The sequence below is a fragment of the Plecotus auritus genome (genome assembly GCF_963455305.1).
Source record: "Plecotus auritus genome assembly, chromosome: 9".
NCBI classification, from domain to species: Eukaryota; Metazoa; Chordata; class Mammalia; order Chiroptera; family Vespertilionidae; genus Plecotus; species Plecotus auritus.
The window spans coordinates 28,857,207-28,878,836 of NC_137783.1; positions in this window are offsets into that span (position 1 = coordinate 28,857,207).

Below are 21,630 nucleotides of genomic sequence, written 5' to 3' on the forward strand. Positions count from 1 at the left end.
CTGTCTCTCCACACCTCCCTGGGGGGTGAAACAGCAGCCTTTCCCAGACTTTCCTGGTGACAGAGATTTCCCCGTGTCATTTCTTCTTCCTTTCCTAGATGTCATCTGCCCTTGAGTCTCCTTTGGGCCAAAAGGGTGAAATGAGTACAGATAGAGAAGCTGACTTCTCACTGAGGGAAGATAATCTGAGAGGGATTTCAAAATGACTTCATTGTTGGTTTATTAATATTTATAAATATTATATAACCAGCTACTTTTCTGAACGCCAGGCAGTAACTTGATAAAATATGCATTGAATGGAATTATTTATACTATAAAGTATTTATTACTACCTAAAAAATCAAAACAATTTTTGGAGGGAGGGGGAGTCTTTTTTTCTAGGTGGCCTCCCTTCTATAGTGTTGGGCTGCTGTCTGAAGTTTTTCTGTGACCATAAGAAGCCCTCTTTGTAGATCACATTCTTGCTTCTCCCACATGTGGAACCTGAGCTGAGGGCCCACCTCAGTCCTCCTAGCATCCTGCCTTCTCATGTTGGTGGCTGCAGGCACTCTGTCTCAGGCCTGCAAGCCTCCTGCAGTACTGAGGTAGTCCAGAGCTGATCATGACAACAGCAGCAGAACAAGTAATTCAATAGGTGTCTACAGCTTGACACCAACTCTGAAAGGAGTTTACCTAGTAGGGGCGAGCGAAGGAAGACATGTGCTAACATGCAATCTCAGACCCAGAATGATTCCATGCACGGGCTCTGGAGTAGGGCTGCGGAGGTGGGAGTGATGGCTCTAGCATTTGCTGGAGGTGGGACAAGGGGGAAGTTACTTCATCCTCTGAACCTCTGTTTCACTAAATGTTGAAGGTGATAATATTAACTATGCAGGCAGTTTTCGTCAGCTCCAGCTGCCATAACAAAACACCACAGACTGAGTGGCTTCAACAACAGGAACTTATTTTCTCGTGGTTCTGGAGGCTGGAAGCTTGAGATCAAGATGCTAGCAAGGCTGGTTTCTAATGAGGCCTCCCTCCCTGGCTCCTCGACAGACAGTCACCTTCTTGTTGTGTCTTTACCTGGCCTTTCCTCTATATGAACACAAAGAAGGGTGTGGGAAGGGCTTTCTTGTGTCTCCCCTATTTCTATAAGGACACCAGTCCTATCTGATTAGGACCCTACCTTTATGATCTCATTTAACCTTAATTACCTCAAGGCCCTATCTCCAAATACAGTCACATTGGAGGTTAGGGTGTCAACCTATGAATGGTGCTGGGGAGGACACAATTCAGTCCATAGCACAGAATTTCTTTAAAGATTCGATGAGATCATCATCATCCATGTAAATTATTTGAATCCAGTAAGCACTCAATAATGTCTATTATTATTGTAGTTGCTGCTATTGTTGCTAAGAGTATAGAGCACCACCTGATCAGGACAGGCAGGTCTACAGCTTGACAACCACTATGAAAGGAGTTTACTGAGTAGGGACTAGCAAAGGAAGACATGTGCTAACCTGCAGTGTCAGACCTAGACAGAAGGGTGCCAGAAAGGACCCAGGGAAGGCACCGTATTTGGCAGAAGGAAAGAGGTAGGAGCCTCTCGAGGGAGACCAATCCCGAATACTGACAGAAAACAGCATTTATTGATTTATGCCACAAACATAATAACAGCTGCCATTTATTTAACACTATGTGCTGAGCACTTTATGTAACTTATCTCTACTATCTCCCAACAACCTCAACATATGGGGAAACTGAGATTTGGAGAAGTTAAATGGCCTTGCCAAAATTTCAGTTATTAAGTGGCAAGAGTTTGACTTGTTCCAAGACTATTTGAATCCCAAAGTCATGTACTTTCCTCCCGGGCTGGACTGTTTCATGCAGGAGCTCAGGGCTGTGGACATAAAGGACTGGAAGATGTAGTAGTCCCTTCCCCAGAGTCATTATTAATTGGAAAGAGGAGCTAGTCTCTACTTGCAGCATTTGGAAGGGGCTAGAAAAATTATCCGTTTGTCCCAAAACATATTGAGCTGATAATTAATATATGAATTGGAAAAATAAAGGGATTCAGGACATCATATCAGTTGGCTATACCTTATTACTGTATAACAAGTAATTCAGTCCAAAATCCAGTAGATTAAAATAATAATTATTTATACTTGCTCACACGTCTGTAGGCCATCTGGGCATTGCTCATCAAGGCTGGGCTCAGCCAGGTGGCTCTGCATCAAGATATAGATCTGGCTGCACTTGGCTCCATGCTGAGGTTCCCTATGTATTGATCTAGGCCCGAGGCTACATGGGAAAATCTCTCTTCATAGAGATGGGAGTAGTGATGCCTCTTAGGGCCACTGCCACTCACACTTCATTGGCCAAAGCAAGCCTTTAACCAATGAGGACGTTTACTTTGCCTTTTGTGGGTAAGGCTGCAAAGTCAACTGGCAAAAGGTGTGGATAAGGAATTGAGGCCAATAATTCCATCTATCAAAGACATTTTCTGATTTGGGGTGGGAGTGGCTAACATAGACTGGGTGGAGTGGGTAGAGAGGATCTATAAAATCCCACTAACTTTCAAAACATTTGCCGGAAGAACTTTGCCTATGAATAAAACACCACATTTCCTTATTTCTCCAATGGAGATAATGAAAGACAAACCCTTCCACCCTCCCACTTTCCTTTTCCTTTTCCTTAAAAAGTACACAAAAATTGTAGGATGCCAGAATATTAGGCAAGCCTGGCTAAAAAGAGAGATCCCTGTAGTCTCAAGTTTCAACCATCTCTAAGCTTCTGGCAAATATCTGTGAAAAATGCACGCCTCTGCTTTGAGGTCTCAGAGTCCCCATTTGGTGTTTTATCTCCACCCCTGTAATCTACAAACACGAAGACACCAGCCCAACTGCTTGACAAATAGGAGCAAGCATGCTAATAAAACAAAAAAGGAAAGCCCCTAGAAACATAAATCTGAAAGAACTAGGGCCAGATTTTATGGCAGAAAGTCCGGGGTAGGCCTCTAGAGGTATCACGTTACTGATATAGCTGTATTTACATTTCATTGTGTTGGCTCAGCAGTTCTGACGGTGGGTTGTTTTTGAACTGGGAGACATGGTTCCAATGGAAACTTGGATTGCTCTGTCTTTTCAGTAGAGATTCCCCCGGGCATCATTTTCTGTCTTCTCTCTTATCCAGACAAGTTCCACAGTGTCAATTATTTCAACTTCCAAGAAGCAAGGACACTGAATGAGCTCTTTCTAGGGGTCCATGCAGTCAGTATCTGGGTCTCTTCTGCTCTCAGTCTCTTATGGGCTATAAGAAGACCATCCATGTAGCTTAGTGCATAAGTCAATATCCAGATGCCTTTTTGCACCAACCTATAGGTCCTACAGGGTTGTGCAGCCCTGAGTTCCAATCAGCAAGGAGTTACAGATGTCCTACAGTGTTCCTAGCACCGTTGCCGGGCAATGGAAGGTAGCAAAGGAAGAAAAGACTATATTCTCAGAACAGAAAGTAGTCACTAGCTATCCATTCACTAGGTGTGCAGCTTGTGACTTTAGCTGCACTACAACTGGGGAATTGCGGGTTAAGAGTTTTAGGCTCTGCTTGTAAGTACACAGAAGCAAACCAGATACCTAACTTCAAACCAATTACAATGCACGGTATCCTATTCTTTTGCCAAAGAGCATCTTATCTCAGCTTGCTTTTCTTTTTACTTTTCCTTCTAAGTCACACACACACACACACACACACACACACACACACACACACACAAAATCTCATCTCCTCCTGGGTCAGGAAAAAAGCAGCAGCACAGACCAAGCCGATTTGAGAAGGGAGTGGTGAGTGTACTGGGTTCCCACATCGCGCTGAAGAGGGAATTTGGATCCAGCACCCACCAGGTCTCAGGCTTGGATAGATTCATTCAAGAGTGCCTGACCAGTCTCATATTCTGGTGGGGGTTTGCTTTTCCCATGAACATATGGATTGTGTTAGTGGTTAAGGGGTAGTTAAGTTAAAAAAGAAAAAGAAAAATCAAAATTAAGGTCTAGATCAGCCTTGGGCAAACTACGGCCCGCGGGCCAGATCCGGCTGTTCTATTCGGTTCTCTTGCTCTCCCCTCCGCTCCTTTACTTTGAATTTATATTAGTTCACACAAACACTCCATCCATGCTTTTGTTCCGGCCCTCTGGTCCAGTTTAAGAACCCATTGTGGCCCTCGAGTCAAAAAGTTTGCCCACCCCTGGTATAGATAGTACTTTTTGTTATATCAAGGCTAAGTTCCAGTTCTTATGTGTGCTATTGATACACTGTCCTGGGTTATTTAAAATTAATGATTTCTAAATGAATGAATGAATAAATAAATAAATAAATAAATAAGTACTACAGTGATTTTCAAACACTTGGATGCATAAGAATCTCCTTAGGAGTTGTTAAAACTCTAAATTTCAATATAGTAGGCACATAGGATAGTCGAGGAATCTTTCATCTTCTCTCCAAAAGATGTGGTTCATGAACAAGACTTTGCAAAGCTCTCATCTAACTACCTGTCTGGCTTTCTTTGGTTTACCCAGGTCACCTGGGTCATCATCTATCCTTGACTGCACCAGTGAACCACGGAACATTACAGAGCATTGCCTATTCCTGCTCAAGCTTTTGACTAACCCTGCCTACACTTATCTGTTGTGGGTTCCAGATGAGGGAGATACCACCTGAGATGTCAGAGAGGAAGACATGGTCCCTTTATTGCAAGACTCAGAACAAAATACTGGAAACCTCTAGATCAGTGGTTCTCAACCAGGAGTGATTTTGCCCCCAGCCCCTCACTTAACAATGTCTGGAGATGCTTTTGTTTATCACAATCTCGGGGTGGGAAGAGCAGTAAGAAGGGTGCTTCTGAATCTGGTGGGGAGAAACAGGAATGCCACTGAACATCCTGCAATGCACAGGACAGGCATCCACAATAAAGAATTATCCAGCACACAATGTAGGCCGTGCCGAGTGTGAGAACCCGTGATTTCGACCCAGCTGTTCTTCAAAGAAAACTTGGACAGTTTACACCCCTTCTCCATGTGCTCAAAGGAATATTGATCCCAGATGGTAGAGGATCTTGAATGCTATTCTTAGGCATGTACACACTATTTCGTATTTAGAAAGCTTAGAAGAATAAGGAAAATCACCTGTGCCTGCCAACCAATTAGCTCAGAGGAAACTAAGTCATGCTAACCCTACAAAATAAGTAGCTCTTAGTAGACATATGTATGTTGAATGTTGACACGAAGGCTGGGACATGGATAATAGCAGCACAGTCCCTGACTTCAAATAAATTATATTTTTATGAGTGAATATTATATCTACTCCAAGAGCCATAACATAGAGACACATGGACTCAAAATGGAGCATATGAGACCACTGTAAATAGAAGAGGGGAATCCTGAATTGCTTCAATGAGATGGGGCAGGTGGGCATTGGGGAGGGAAGTGTGATATTTTTTTAGTTTGGTTTAAAGATAGGTGTAATTTTGACAGAAGACATGAAAACAAGGTTATTCAAGCAAAGATTCAGAGGCACAAGAAATGCAGGGTGGCATTGGTAGGGGACGGGTGGTCCCAGAAGAGTGAACAAGAAGTTTTCATTGAGAGGAGGGAATAATGGCGGCGGAATAGACAGACGTGTTCCGAGCCTTGTCCCGGAGCAGAAAGAAAGAACAGCTGAGGGACGCACAAGGAGTGTTTGTTGGCTGGTTGGGAGACAGCTGAATTCCAGAAGGAGGTGGGGGACTGCTGAACGGGGTTCCCCTGACCTGGCAGCACCAACTGCGGCTGGGTCCCCTCCCGGAGCTGCGGGCTTGGACGCGGAGTCTGCGCCATCTTGATCCAGGAAGTGGAGCTTATCTGAAGCCTGAGAATCCACAACTGCGGCACCCCAGGAACAGCTGCGAGCCCCAGAACAACGCTCCCCAACTGGCGCAAGCACACGGGTTCAGAGGAGCTCTACACTCCACCACGGAAAGGTCAGATTTCGCCTGGGATAAGGTGAGGTCTCTGGTCCCGGCGGGAGAGAGGAACGCGCGTTTTGCGGGAGCTGGAGGACCAGGGAAGTCTGTGCCTAGAAAAATCCGTGGCTGTAGGGGCTGGCGTGATCTGTGATTGTGGAAAGGGGTCCTCAGAGCTGCTAAGAGAAGGGCACTCTAAAAAGCAACCCATTTTGATCTGAAGTGCAGGGACACCCTAAGAATTTCAGGCTGTCCAGACTTACGCGCAGCCCGTGCGCTCCCTTTGTGCCTGGGTTTACTCGCAGTCCTGGAGTTCGCACACTTGGGCTTTTTCCTCTTCAAATCCTTGCTTCTGATTACTAAGCCCAATACATAGGATCACCCAGTTGGGGACACCCTGGGAGACTGCAGGGGAAAGTTGTTTTTCTGGAACCTGGGGATCGGAGCGGGGAGTGACCATCAGAGAGTCAGCTCTGAGGCAGACCACGCCCACAGGCCGGTGGCAGTGCCACAGAGAAAAAAGGCTCTAACACTGCCTAGAGAGGCCATAGATAGACCCGGAAGTCAATCCAGAAACACTGCCACCCAGGGGCTGAATCACAAATTGACTCTTGCGTAATCAAAAATAAAGGAATACGAGAAATTAAGACACACCGCCTGCTTAAAATCAGGACTGGCTTACAACACCGAAGAGCAGTGGATCGCAAGGAACTGCAATACTGTCTGGACTGAGAAACAGGCGTGCCAAACAGAAAAACAGAGGAAGTGAATGACCTTCACTACTTCACATTTTATTTTTACCTTTTATTTTTTTATTTTTATTTTTTTTCATTTTTTGCATCCTTTAATCAAGAAACTTTTTTTTCTTTTTTCATCACTTGATTTTACCTTTTTAATGATTACATTTTTATTTTCAATCCGTATTATTACTACTGCTATTTTATCTTTTTTTTTTAAAGTGTCATTTTATTTTCTCTTCATTTTATTTTGGGATTAGGGTTCTACATTCTATTTTTTATCTTTCCTTTAGCATCGTTTTACTCTATCTCAACTCTACCTTTAGGCCATCACTCTCTTCCTAACCTCCCCCTTTTCAGTGTCCTGTTTGTCTTACCCTTTTACTGCTTTAGATTTTCCCTATTCTTTCTGTTTACCCCTTGTTAAAATTTCACCCTACTTACATATCTAATCTCTAATCCCCTGCTCCAAGTCCACATACACCTCTCCCTTCGCTGTCTGAGCTATCCATAAACTTGTCCTTCTCTCTGTCCTTTTGTTGTTGTTTGCTTGAATGTAGATTATATCCAATTTTTATGCTGTTTTTGTGAGATTGTTTTGCTTATTCTTCTTTTGTTTATTTTTTTGTTTGTTTTGTGCTTCAGCTTTCCCTTGCCTCAATCCATATTAGTTGGTGTTGTAGTTTGTATTAATCCCCAGGCACTTGTTGCTGGCATTTACCGGGATTAGTGATTGTTCTATTGGAGTTTTATCCCCAATATATATAGTCTGTTCCCCTTTCTCTCTTAGTCACTTTCTTGTCTCTCTTACTTCTTTTTTTCTCTTTACTTTCCCTTTTCCCAATTTCATTTTCACACTCCTTTTTTCTTTTTTTCTTTCTTTCTTTCTTTTTTCCTCTTCTTCTTTCTCTCCTATCACCTAATTTGCCTTTCTCTGGTGGTCACCTTTATTGGAGGTTATTAATATCGTGAATACATTTCTGTTCAGTGCCTTGTGAGTTGTACCTGGTAGTGCTGTATTTTGTGCCTTTAAATCAACCCAGGAGAGAGAGAACTACATAACCAGACACCCAGAGAAGAGAGACCATGGGGAGACAAAGAAGCAGCCCGCATATGAAAGAAAAGCAGGCATCACCAGAAAAGGAAGTAAACGAAATGGAGGCAAGCAACCTTCCAGAAAAAGAATTCAGAGAAATGGTCATAAGGTGGCTGAAAAGAATGGAAGACAAATTCGACAATATGAGCAAGAACCAAGAGGAAATGAAGAAGAACCAAGAAGAAATGAAAAATGACATCGCTGCTGTAAAGAACTCAATAGAAAGCATCAAGAGTAGACTAGAAGAAGCAGAGGACCGCATCAGTGAGCTAGAAGACAAGATGGAAAAAAATACCCAAGAAAAGCAACTTCTAGAAAAAAAAATTAAAAGGCAGGAGGAGAGTCTAAGGGAACTTTGGGACAACACGAAACAAAACAACATCCGCATAATAGGGGTTCCAGAAGGAAAGGAAGCTGAGCAAGGAATAGAAAACCTCTTTGAAGAAATAATGACAGAAAATTTCCCAGATATAGGGAAGAAAAAACCCACACAAATCCAAGAAGCTCACAGAGTCCCAAGCAAAATGAACCCCAAAAGAACGACGCCAAGGCACATTATAATTAAATTGGCAAACACCAACGACAAAGTAAGAATCTTAAAAGCAGCAAGAGAGAGACAGAAAGTTACATACAAAGGAACCCCCATCAGACTAGCAACTGATTTCTCAACAGAAACTCATCAGGTCAGAAGGGAATGGAATGAAATATACAAAGTCATGCAAAGGAAGGGGCTGAATCCAAGAATACTGTACCCAGCAAGGCTGTCAATCAAAATTGAAGGTGAAATCAGGAGCTTCACAGACAAAAAAGGACTAAGGGAATTTATTACCACCAAACCAGCAATGCAAGAAATGCTAAAGGGTCTACTGTAAAAAAGAAAGAAAGAAAGAAAGAAACAGGAAGCGAAGAAGTAACACAGGGGTAAAGAATAGGAATGGCGACAAATAAGTACCTATCAATAATAACTTTAAATGTAAATGGATTAAATGCCCCAATCAAAAGACATAGGGTAACAGATTGGATAAGAAAACACGACCCATATATCTGCTGTCTACAAGAAACCCACCTCAGAAAAAAAGACGCACACAGACTGAGGGTGAAGGGATGGAAAAAGGTTTTCCAGGCAAATGGAACTGAAAAAAAAGCTGGGGTAGCAATACTTATTTCTGACAAATTAGATCTCAAACTGAAGGACATAACAAGAGATAAGGAAGGCCATTTCATAATACTAAAGGGAGCAATCCAACAAGAAGAAATAACTCTGGTAAACATATATGCACCCAATACAGGAGCACCCAAATACATAAAAAAACTCCTGGAGGATATTAAGGGAGACATTGACAGCAATACAATCATAGTAGGAGACTTTAATACCCCACTATCACCATTGGACAAATCCTCTAAACAAAACATCAGCAAAGAAACATCAATCCTAAATGACTCACTAGACCAGATGGAATTAATTGACATCTTCAGAACATTTCACCCCAAAGCCACAGAATATACATTCTTCTCAAGTGCACATGGGTCATTTTCAAAGATAGACCATATGTTGGGACATAGGCAAAGTCTCTTCAAATTCAAGAAGATAGAAATCATATCAAGCATCTTCTCAGACCACAGTGGCATAAAACTGGAAATCAACTACAATAAAAACAACCCAAAGAAATCAAACACATGGAGACTAAACAGCATGCTATTAAACCATGACTGGGTTACCAGAGAGATCAAAGAAGAAATAAAAAACATCATGACAACAAATGACAATGAAAACACTACAATCCAAAATCTATGGGACACAGCGAAAGCAGTCTTGAGAGGGAAGTTCATAGCTCTACAAGCCTACTGCAAAAAACAAGAAACAGGGGTAATAAATTACCTAACCCAACAACTCAAAGAGTTAGAAAAAGAGCAACAAGAAAAGCCCAGTGTAAGCAGAAGGAAGGAAATAATAAAGATCAGAGCACAGATAAACGACATAGAGACCAAAGAAACAATACAAAAGATCAACAAAACCAAGAGCTGGTTCTTTGAAAGGATAAACAAGATTGATGAACCTCTAGCCAGGCTCACCAAGAAGCAAAGGGAGAGGACCCAAATAAACAAGATCAGAAATGAAAGAGGTGAAATAACAACAGATCCCGCCGAAATACAAAGGATTGTTAAAAATTACTACGAACAACTCTATTCCAACAAACTGGACAACCTGGAGGAAATGGACATATTCCTAGAAAAATATAACCTTCCAAAACTCAATCAGGAAGAATCTAAACAGCTCAACATGCCAGTAACTATGGAAGAAATTGAAGCAGTCATCAAAGAGCTTCCGGCAAACAAAAGCCCGGGGCCAGACGGCTTCACAGGAGAGTTCTACCAAACATTCAAGGAAGAACTAAAACCTATCCTCCTCAGACTATTCCAAAAAATTCAAGAGGAAGGAACACTTCCCAGCTCCTTCTATGAAGCCAGCATCACCCTAATACAAAAACCAGATAAAGACAACACAATGAAGGAGAATTACAGGCCAATATCTCTCATGAATGTAGATGCCAAAATCCTCAATAAAATTCTAGCAAATAGGATCCAGCAGTACATCAGAAAGATCATACACCATGACCAAGTAGGATTTATCCCAGGAATGCAAGGATGGTTCAATATCCGCAAATCAATAAATGTGATACATCACATAAACAAATTGAGAGATAAAAATCACATAGTCATATCAATTGATGCAGAAAAAGCATTTGACAAAATCCAACACCCTTTCTTGATAAAAACTCTCAACAAGGTGGGAATAGAAGGATCATACCTCAACATCATAAAAGCTATATATGATAAACCCACAGCTAACATCATACTCAATGGGCAAAAACTAAAACCATTTCCCCTAAGAACAGGAACAAGACAGGGATGCCCACTCTCACCACTCCTGTTTGACATAGTACTGGAAGTATTAGCCACTGCAATTAGACAAGAAGAAGAAATAAAAGGCATCCAAATTGGAAAAGAAGAAGTAAAGCTGTCCTTATTTGCAGATGACATGATATTGTACATAAAAAACCCGAAAGACTCCATCAAAAAACTAACAGACTTAATAAATGAATTCGGCAATGTAGCAGGATACAAAATTAACACCAAGAAATCTATGGCATTTCTATACACCAACAATGAACTTACAGAAAGAGAGACTAAAAAAGCAATCCCATTTTCCATCGCACCAAAAAAATTAAGATACTTAGGAATAAACCTAACCAAGGAGGTAAAAGACCTATATGCGGAAAACTACAGGACACTGAAAAAAGAGATAGAGGAAGATGTAAACAGATGGAAGAACATACCATGTTCATGGATTGGTAGAATCAACATCATTAAAATGTCCATACTACCCAAAGCAATCTATAGATTCAATGCACTCCCCATTAAAATACCAACGGCGTATTTCACAGACCTAGAAAGAACTCTCCAAAAATTCATCTGGAATAAAAAAAGACCCCGAATAGCCACAGCAATCCTGAGAAAGAAGAATAAAGTAGGAGGGATCTCAATACCAGATTTCAAGCTGTATTACAAAGCCACTGTCCTCAAAACAGCCTGGTACTGGCACAAGAACAGACATATAGATCAATGGAACAGAATAGAGAATCCAGATATCGACCCAAACCAATATGCGCATTTAATATTTGACAAAGGAGGCATGAGCATACAATGGAGTCAAGACAGTCTCTTTAATAAATGGTGTTGGGAAAATTGGACAGATACATGCAAAAAAATGAAACTAGATCACCAACTTACACCATACACAAAAATAAACTCAAAATGGGTACAGGACTTAAATATAAGACGGGAAACCATAAAAATACTAGAGGAATCCACAGGCAGCAAAATCTCAGACATATGCCAAAAGAACTTTTTCAGTGATACTGCCCCTAGGGTAATGGAAGCCAAACAGAAAATAAACAAATGGGACTACATCAAAATAAAAAGCTTTTGCACAGCAAAAGAAACCATCAACAAAACAACAAGAAACCCCACTGTATGGGAGAACATATTTGCAAATGGTATCACTGATAAAGGTTTAATTTCCAACATCTACAGGCAGCTTATACAACTTAATAAAAGGAAGATAAATGATCCAATAAAAAAATGGGCAACGGACCTAAATAGAAGCTTTTCGAAAGAAGACAGAAGGAAGGCCAAGAGACACATGAAAACATGCTCAAAGTCACTAATTATCCGAGAGATGCAAATCAAAACAACAATGCGATACCATCTCACACCTGTCAGAATGGCTATCATCAACAAATCAACAAACGACAAGTGTTGGCGAGGATGTGGAGAAAAAGGAACCCTCGTGCACTGCTGGTGGGAATGCAGACTGGTGCAGCCACTGTGGAGAACAGTATGGAGTTTCCTCAAAAAACTGAAAATGGAACTCCCATTTGACCCAGTAATCCCACTCCTAGGAATATATCCTAAGAAACCAGAAACACCAATCAGAAAGGATATATGCACCCCTATGTTCATAGCAGCACAATTTACAATAGCTAAGATTTGGAAACAGCCTAAATGCCCATCAGCAGATGACTGGATCAGAAAACTATGGTACATCTACACAATGGAATACTATGCTGCCGTAAAAAAGAAGGAATTACTACCATTTGTAGGCACTTGGATGGAATTAGAGAACATTATGCTAAGTGAAATAAGCCAGTCAATGAAAGAAAAATACCACATGATCCCACTCATTTGGGGATAATGAAAAACATTATAAACTGATGAACAAAAAGATAGTTACAGAGGCAGTAAAGCATCAAACAGACTGTCAAATTACAGTGGTAAGGTTAGGGAGAGGTGGGGGAAATAAGAGATCAACTGAAAGACTTATATGCATGTATATAAGAGTAACCAACGGATGCAAAACATTGGGGGGTGAGGGCATATATGGGAGTGGGGTGGGGATCGGGGGCAATGATAAGATATGTACACATGTAATACCTTAATAAAAATTTGAAAAAAAAAAAAAAAAAAAAAAAGAAAAAGAGAAAAAAAAAAAAAAAAAAAAAAAAAAAAAGAAGTTTTCATTGATATGTGAAGGAGAGAAGCGAGGTTGACCCAGTCTGGGAAGGTTTTGATGGCTTAGCCAATGTGTTGGGCTTTATCCTGTAACAAAGGGCCACCACCAGGTCCTTGGTGACAGGAGGCTCTAATCCCTAATCCAATCCCTGTCACTCTAGTTCTTGGGCAGCGTCAGTGGACATATGGCACATGTTTGCCCCAGAGGTCTAGCCCTATACCTTCCCTTGCTCAGGATCCATTTTTCAGCTGCTGACTGGCTCTCTGGGCAGCCTGTTGAATATTAAGCTGGGTGACAGGTAAGGGCATTTGGTTGTTTGCAGGTTCTATCCAGAAGGATGAGGAGAAGGATTTAGAAAAACAACACCATCCTAAGCACCATGGAGCCAGGCTCCTGGTTTTCATATACCCCAGGAACTCACAGGCAACCTCTACTTCTTAACAAAGGCATCCCTTCATTATCAGGTCAGGGATAGGTAGAGATAAGTTAGTGGGGCCATGCTCTTGGGCTCTGAAAGCTCATGCTAACTCCATTTCAGTAGAGACTAATTTTTGGTTGCTTTTTCAATAGGGTGGCTCCATCTATATCTTCAATCATTAAAATTAGCAAGTAATTGCTCAAATATAAATATGAAAAAGTATAAATAGAAAACAGCACAATGAGTGACCGACATCCCTCTAGAGAACTTTGCCGCAGCAGAAGAGACCTTTGATGAAAGTTGAATGCCCTGGAGAGCATCTTCCATGTACCTGGAGCTGCATTTCTCAAAATATGTTCCATGGGATGCACTTGAGTTCCCTGAAACAATAGTAGGTGTTTCATAAAACTCACCACATAGTCAAGTAAGCCTGAGAAATTCCAAATCATATCCTATGCTTCCCATAGTTCCAAACAAAGTTTCACAATTTCCTGGTTCGGAGGACTAAAGAAAAGAAAATGTAGTTGACTTTGATCAACCCAAATTTTCCAAATGAACTTATTTTATTTGGGGATCCATTTATCTATCTATCTATCTATCTATCTATCTATCTATTTATTTAGTAATAGCACACCTACCAACATTTTGTGGATATTTAACAAGTACTTACCATGTCCTGGGTTCTGTTGTAAACACTTTAAAAAAAACATTAGCTCATTTAATCTTCATAATGCACCTACAAGGTAGATAGTATTGGTTTATTTTATAGATAAGAAAACTCAGATACACAATAGGGGGCAGCTGGGGGCAAGGAGGTCATTTTGTCTGTGTCAACCAGGAAGTAAGACTACATAGTGCACAATGTTTAACCAATATATGGAAAATGGTGTGAAAAGTACAGAGTCCTACAGAGGCTGACCTAGGAAAGAATGTGGAGGGGACCTGGCACTTTGGTTGCAGAGCTCCCTCATCTACTTGTGAATACTTCTAGGTACCCCATTGGTAACCGTGTTTTGATTGAACAAACGCTGTCTTTCATAATGGGCCAGAAGCAAAGGTGGGTAAGGAGACAACTTGGCCAACCCAGGCTGACAGTGCCAGAGTGGAAAGTGTGAACAGAATGTACAAATCAGAGAACAGTGTGAACTCAGACGCACATTGAAGCCAGAGTCCCCAGGGGACTTTCAGAAGTATCATCTATGTGTCTCATTTTACACACAAGTGAAAAAAACTGGACACGAGAGGGTATGTGTCTTGGCTCATGGTTACAGCTGGGCACCTGTTTTCTGGTCTAGGACTTTTTCCTACACATAACTACATTGCTGCTAATTTTAGCGGTTGAGAGTAGCTTAGGCAGAACCACTCTGATGACAGAAGCAATCAAAAATTAATCTCTGCTGACATGGAGTTAGCAGGGGATGCCTCAGCCCAGGAGCATGGCCCAGCTAACTTATCCCTTTGTCCCCCCAACCTCTGTATCTGGTTTCCTTAAATGAGGGAGTGGGGGGAATCAAGTGATCTAACATGCTTTAATTAAGGACAAAATACTCAGCACCCTATAGAGTTCCCTGGGACTAAGAGCAGAGTACAGGCTCTAACTTCTTAATTTCTCCAAAATGCTCCTACTTGCCATAGGAGGTAGACACATGATACAATACTCCTCAGAGGAACAAAGTTGTTGTGTCAATGAGAGGCAAGAGATGAGGCCCCTTTGAAGGTCGGTGTGGGTGGGAAGACTAGGGAGCCACCCCCAAAGCTGCAGGAGCTGCCAAAGTTCCTGGTAAAGGAGCGCATGTCCTGCCCCCACACATGTCACTGTCACTGAGCCAAGCCTGCTGGATCTAAGAACAGGAGCCCTTAGAAAAAGCTCCTGGCACAGTTCTGGGCCTCCCCTTCCAAGCCCCAAATCAGTCCAGGCAGAGCCAGGGCAGCCCTGCACTCAGCCCTGGGAGCTTGCCTCTGCCCTGGACCAGACTCACCCTGGACCTCACTGCTAAGAGGGGCCTGATCAGTATGTAACATGGATGGCTGCACACACTATGGCAGACATGACTGACTCGATTGTTCCCCATAAGGAAACCCAGCTCTGAGATGAGCTTTCCGGACCGTGAACTATGATCTGAGAAGATGGAAAATAAGCAAGCACAGATGTGCATGAGCAAAATAATAAAAGGGTGGGGGAGGACACATAGACAGAATCCTATGCCCAACCAACTCAAATCACAAAGAGATTTATAGCAACAAGGGAAACAGAAAGATCTTATAATATGTGGAAACTAGAAAAGTTGGTGTGAATTAAAGAGCTTCCATATCATAGCACACTAAAAAAAATTCCATTTTACTAAATGTTGGCTTATGCAACATTTTAACCAACAGTAAGAGGGAAGACAGAGTTAACCTACCCTTTAAATCTCACCTTCCCTAAAAAAATCCTTCCCAGTCTCTATAATCCACACAGACCTCTCCTTTCTGTGCCATGATCTCTAATGATTTGCCTGCTTGTTCTGTCTCCTTGGGTCAGGCCAGGGTGTAGGCAGCAAAGGAGTACAGCCAAGGATTCAGACATGGCTCAAATCTCAATCAAGTCGCCAGGATTAGAACAGATGGGGAATGAGAAGTTCAGGTCAGAGAAAGAATAAGACAGTTCCTTTATGTCAGAGCCGATGATGGGTTGAAAATTTAGAGTGACAAAAATGTAAGGATTTAGACAGATATCTAAGATGAAGGCAGAAAAGATCCAGAGCACAGCAGGTCAGAGAAGTTGAAGAAAGAGTCCCAAAGAGTGGGAACCCAAAATTTAGGGGAGGAGGCCCTTATCTCTCTGCCCTTGTTTATGGTAACACTTCCTGCTATCATTTAGTCATCCCTGGCCTTCAGAAGGAGACACAGGTTTGGCATGATATTTTGAAAAGTGAGAGGGTTGGGGAGTTGAAAGGGCAGGCAGCCAATATTTTCAATATGTCCACCACTCTTGATTGGGACACCTGTAAGTTTCAAAGAATAGACAGAAAATCTTTTTTTTTTTTTTAAACCTGAGAACAACATAGCTGTCATAAACGTCTATCCCCCAGTGTTTTGCTGCCTTGTATGCCTGGTCAAATATTTGTTAAAAAAGTAATTTAAAATCAGTCATTCATGGTCTAAATGCTAAAACTTTTGTTGCAGTTGGCCACTCTAAAACTGTCACTTAGTCAACAAATATTTATTGACTGCCTACTATTCACCAGGTACAGTGCAAGTCTCCATGAATATGTGGGAAATAGGACCAACAATCAGTCCCCAGAATATCAAGCTTCCCATACAGCCTACCACATGCCTGTCTGCCTTCCTTCTTCCTTCCTTTCATCCTTCCTTTGTATGTTTTTTATTGTCTTGAGATAATAATTTTCATAGTTACAGGTTAAATCTTGTTGACCTTAAACAAATGGACACCCAAATATTTCTCCAGCAAAATGGATTTATTCAGGGACAACAAAGAATGGAAATTTGGGACATGCAAGTCCAGAGAGCAAAGGAAAGAAAAGAGAGAGTTCAGAGGGGCTGTTGTAAACAAAGATTCCATTGGAGGAAACTGGGGGTTTCCAAGTGTAGTGGCTTTTTATTGGCTGTCATTCATTCACTAAGTGGTTGCTGGGCGAGGAGAAGATCCTCCTTCCTCTTCCTGTGGAGCAGGAGAGCAGAAAAACATCTTCCTGTTGGAGATGGAAAATACATCTCCTCCTGTTTGGGATAAGTGGTGTAGGTGATATCACCTCTTAATTCCAATTTAAATGAGATTCCTGTTTATTTATCTCCACAATCTCAATACAAGTTTTTATATAGCAAAATTATTACTGTATCTTGTAAAGATTCAAATTGTTACTCTGCTTTGTTGCTCAACCTAAAATACATAGAGTGAAAGGATACGTTATTGACACTTCTATATCACAAAAGGGAAAATGGAAGTAATTATAAAATAAATAAACTAGGAAAACGATATTCAAATGTGAGCTTTTAAAGTCATACCTACAATGTTAAGAAATTGTGTATGCTTTTATTTATCTATCTATCTATACACATACATTGATCTAGATAGATAGATATGTATATACATACAAGTGGTTCTCTTTGTGTCCTTCAAACACGTATCAATATCATGGAAGCGTAGAATGTTAAAACTTGATGGGCTCTAAGGAAATTTTTGAGATGATGAAATTAAATTCTGGACAATCACTTGGCCACAATCAAACACTCATTTTAGGTACTAGAATTCACATCTGTTATCTACTAGCAAAGTTATGTTTCTATCGACATGATTTTAGGGGTTTCATCAAATTTAAAAGTAAAACCCTGGCACTGAGAAAAGGCACAGAACTTTCACAGAGCAATTAAGAAGAGACTCCAAAAGTATAATAATTTTAACTAGCAAAATAAAGGTCAAATGAACAATGAATTCTAAAATATTCTACTTACACAGTTCAGCTGGTAGTTGTAGTAATAATTGTCTCTATTGTACATTTTCTTTTTAAAAAAATGGAGCTGGCTTTTTAAAAAGTGAAATAATTCATTTAAAAATAAACCCAAAAAGACATACAAATTAGTGTTTGAACTGTAATTATGTGAGACTTCAGCTACTGGTAACATTGGCCTTTAACACAGTGCATCCCTGTAGCTCTAGTGCTTTTGGGATTTGTTCCAAAGGGAAAGCCATTTAGCCACAATCTCTGTTTTATATCACCTATGGTATAATACTCTGCTTGTAAAGCTTGATTTTTAAAAATAGCTTTTGTAAGGGAATACATCTGACATTAGAAATGTCATATTAACAGCTTAATAAAAAATATTCCTCAATGCTTCCATGGTAAGAAGGGATGTATTCAAAGATACCATGGATGATAGTTTATCAAAAAGGAAGAGTGAATGTCAAGTAAATCAAAGTGCATTTTTAAAGACTTTTAGAGAAACAGCTTGTAACCGAACAAGTGGGTTCAGCTGCCTGCTACAGTAAAAGCCAAATTTGTGAGACAGATGCTAGGGCAAAAGGAAAGAGGTTTATTCTGGTGCCCCAAGACCTAGGAGAATGGTCTCAAAGACCATCTCCCCTTCCTGCTCAAGCCCACAGTTCTTAAAGGGATAGCAAGGGGAGGGCTTTTTTCCTACTCCATTATCTTGCTAGCTTTGGGATGCTGGGGCCCTGTCCATTCATCTCTCTAGTTTTTGGCCACTGGGTGTAAGAACCTCCCTCTGCACCCTCTTAGCCAATGGGGAAACTCCTGGGTGCTCCCTGACTGTCTGCAGTAGTGGAGAGGGGGGCACTGCAGGACCTGATGTCAGGGAGCTGGGAAATGCCACAGCCGTCAATCCACCTCCCAACACTGAACATGGTGCCCATACATCCAGGGGAGCCCCTGTCCTCTGTGCAGCCTCTGGAAGGCCTGCCCCTCCAAAGTGGCCAGTTAGGCCTGTGCTCTGACTGATGACGGCCTACGGTAAAAAGCTGATGATTTATTTTCAAGTAAAGAACAAGGCATGTGTCGAATAGAGGTACACCAATATTTCAGGGCCAATATTGCAAGGTTGAGTGTTTTTATGCAAATTTAATACAAAATGCATGGTCTTACTGTCCATGGGAAAGGATTGACTAAGATTTTACAATCATAATCCTGAGTTCTAAGAGCAAGAAACTGAGAAACAAGCTGAATCAGAAAAAAAGTGAGACATTAATCACAATTAGTCAAATTCCCTTTTGACAAGAAAGTTATTGATCCCTGTGTGTATTAGTCTGAATAAGTGAGGTTGTGCTGTAACAACAAACACTTTTCTAAATCTCAGTGGTTTCACACAAAAAGGCTTATTTCTTAATCCCACAAGAACCTCTGCCTGTGCAGGGGTCCTTCCAGGCAGCTCAGAGACTCAACCTGGTTGCATTTTATAGCTATGAAACTTGGAACACATAGTTTTAAGGTCACCATGGCTGCAGACGAAAAAGGTCAAGGTACTGCATCAGCTTTTAAATGCTTCAGTTCATTGGCCACCTGCCTGCAAAAGGGCTGAGAGATGTGGAGAATATATGGATATCCAGTGAGGAGTAAATGTCTGTCCTACCACATGACCCTAATCAGCCTACAGCAAAATGTACTCATATTCTAGAAGTTTAAGGTTAATCCCAATAATTCTCCTCAGGTTTTCTGCATCCCTTTTTTAATTTGTTAGACTTGGATTAATTCCTACATGAATGCTAGGAACTGATTAGTTCATATCCACAACAGATTACTCAGGAATCTCTTTACCTTCATGAGATACTCAAGTCCCATCTCTTTTTAAAAGTATCTTCTTAGCAGACCTCAGTGCTTCTCAGCCTGCAAAATGATTGGGGTCCGATGTGTCACATTTCCCAGCCTGAGGACACCCAGGGTAAGCAGTTATGAGACTTGAGTGTGCGATGTTGTAAAAAGGTTTTTGTATTTTTCCACGCAGCGTTTGCTTTGTAGCATTATTTTCCACTGCAAAACATGGTTTTGTTTACGTTCAGTTGGTGATTCTCTCTACAAAGAATACCTGAACTGTGCAATTCTGCCTTCATGCTTAACTTTACATGCAGTAAAATGAGGTTGCTGGAGCCACTGCCATCCTTGGAAAAATGGGGGTGGGAATATTCTGAACTTCAGATCTTGTTCTTTTTTGTTGAAATTTTACTCAAAAAAATTTTCGTTTTACCATGGAGAAATCTCTCTATAATATTTTCCAGCAGAGTTAGCCAAGATCATATCCTAAGTGGGAAGTGTTACATGTGTTACCATTTAGCACTGATATATCACTTAAACACGCACGCAGTTGCGATGAGTTTTACCCAGCAGTGTGAACTCAGGCGTATGGCACTGGATGGGGTGTCGTGGGTTCCTTTCCAGCTCTCAAGCACTTTCATCACGCTGTGACCTTGACTGAGTCACTCAACATTTTTCCTCTGCGTTTCCACAGAGAGGCGAGAGATGAACAGAGATGACATGTGTAAAATACATGTTCTTTGAGAAAAGGGAGGGTGTTGTATGAATTTAATAGTGAGACATGAGTAGTTGGCTATGCATTTATATGTTATATATCATTTATGGGAGATGTTAACTCCATCCTGATGGTTTAAAAAAGATGGGATTAGCAGATTTTTCTCTGACTGTTCTGTTAAGATACATGAAATAGCCCTGACCAGTGTGGCTCAGTTGGTTGGGCAACATCCTATGCACCAAAAGGTTGCTGGTTCAATTCCGGTCAGGGCACATGCCCAGGTTGTGGGCTCAATTTCCGTAGGGGGCATGCAGGAGGCAGATCCATGTTTCACTCTCACATCAATGTTTTTCTCTCTCCCCCTTTCTCTTCCTCTCTCTCTAAAATCAATAAAAACTCTTTTCTATTAAAAAGATACACAAAATAAGATTGGTTTTCTAGCCTGGCCAGTGTGGCTCAATGGTTGAGCACCGATCTATGAACCAGGAGGTCACGGTTTGCTTCCTAGTCAGGGCACATGCCAGGGTTGTAGGCTGGATCCCTAGTCTGGAGCATGCAGGAGGAAGCTGATCAATGATTCTCTCTCATCATTGATGTTTCTATCTCTCTCTTCCTCTCCCTTCCTCTCTGAAATCAATAAAAATATATTTAGAAGAAGAAAAAAAAGAATGGTCTTCTAACATACCTTCTTTCATCAGCTCCAGTCCCCAGAATCCTTACTTTACTTCCTAGGCTTTGCTCATTTATTAAAGAATTAAGGGTTTGTTTCAAAACTGCTCAAACCCTCTGCCTTGTGGTTTTTAACCAAGCTGGAAAATGTTTTTATTTTATTTTAACAGATGATTTAAATTTTATTTATTTACTTAGGGATTCCTCAAATTGTGACTTTCCTTATCTTCTCTGGTCTTTCTTCATAATCTCTGGACTCTCTCGTTATTTTAAAAATACAAAGTTGAGCAATACTTTCCAAGAAAGAAGAGTGTGGGGACCTGTTTCCTGGAAATATCAACAGACCTTTGGTGGGAAAAGACTTTTCCATTACAATTAGTAAAATCAAGACCAGGAGATGCTTATGGCAATGTTTTTCGATGTGCTTTGGTAATGTTTTATTTCAAAGGATGTTGAGTAGATTTGCATTGGTTTTTGTAACCCAATGATGCAGATTTAACCCTGTATTTTTTTAGATCACCTTTCTATGTTAGCTTTAGCCTGACATTCTTTTTTTCCCTCTAACTCCTCTCCATATCCAGGGCTTGAAATATCTCAGATAGCACAAATATTTTACTGGTTTATAGGGCTTAGTCAAAGAATGTGTCCGCTGAATAAAGAAAACAACACATTTTAAAAGCTGATTAA